Source organism: Trichechus manatus, unplaced genomic scaffold, assembly GCF_000243295.1.
Source record: "Trichechus manatus latirostris isolate Lorelei unplaced genomic scaffold, TriManLat1.0 scaffold00028, whole genome shotgun sequence".
In the NCBI taxonomy this organism is placed as follows: Eukaryota; Metazoa; Chordata; class Mammalia; order Sirenia; family Trichechidae; genus Trichechus; species Trichechus manatus.
The window spans coordinates 2,215,943-2,216,916 of NW_004443964.1; the positions used below are offsets into that span (position 1 = coordinate 2,215,943).

General features: G+C 50.1%; 1 protein-coding gene across 1 annotated transcript in view; it reads right to left on the minus strand.

The window, feature by feature from the left end:
• Positions 1–974, minus strand: part of RPTOR (regulatory associated protein of MTOR complex 1) — a 425,613-nt gene that overhangs the window by 228,176 nt on the left and 196,463 nt on the right.

The following is a 974-nucleotide window of genomic DNA, read 5'->3' on the forward strand; positions in this document are numbered from 1 at the left end:
TCATTCCTAGCTGACCAGCTCCAGAAACGCAGCACCACGACCATCGGCAACTGTGACCTACATTCTAAAACAACACGCATCTGCACGCGTGTCCAAGGGCATTTCACAAACACTAGGTGAAGTGGTTAAGAACTCGGCTGCTAACCAAAAGGTCGGCAGTTCGAATCTACCAGTCACTCCTTGGAAACCCTATGGGGCAGTTCTGCTCTGTCCTATAGGGTCACTATGAGTCAGAATCTGCTCGACGGAAGCAGGTTTGGTTTTTGTTTTTTTATTTAAAAAACAGGATTGTGTCCAGCATGAAAGGATAACCTGGAGGGGAGCAGCCGAGGTCGGCAACGGGAACTTCCCTATTCTCGAATGCGTGCTGTTGGGTTATGATTATTTGAAGGTAATACTTGTTGTTCTTTTAATTGTGGTAAAATACATAAAACAAAAATGTTTCCATTTCAACAATTTTTAAGTGTATGACTCAGTGACATGAGTGACCCTCTGCTGTGCAGGAGTCCCTGCGTGGTGCAAACAGTTCACATGTTCAGCTGCAAAGCAAAAGGCTGGAGGTTCAAGTCCACCCAGAGGCGCCTCTGAATCAATTTTTGTCTCTATGCATTTCAAGACAATAGTTCTAAGGAGATTTGGTTCCCTTACAGAAATGTAGTGCTTCTCCTTGATTAAAAAGGTGTGGACAGTTTCTCAGGTTGCAGGGAGCCAGGTCAAGGCCCCGGGAGGCGGCCTGAGGATGGACGATGGCAGGTGCCACGGGACAGGCTGGCATGAGCAGGGCGGGGAACTGAGAGGACAGCGCTGACATGCGCTGTGGGGACCCTGAATCACTGTCCTTCTGACAGCACGTAGCAGGACCTACATCTGACCAGCACAGGAGATGCTCCACGGATACCCATGGACCTAGGGGGCCTCGGAGAAGCCCATGCGGTGTACAGAGGGTCATGAAGCCTGCGGGGCGGGGAGCTGTG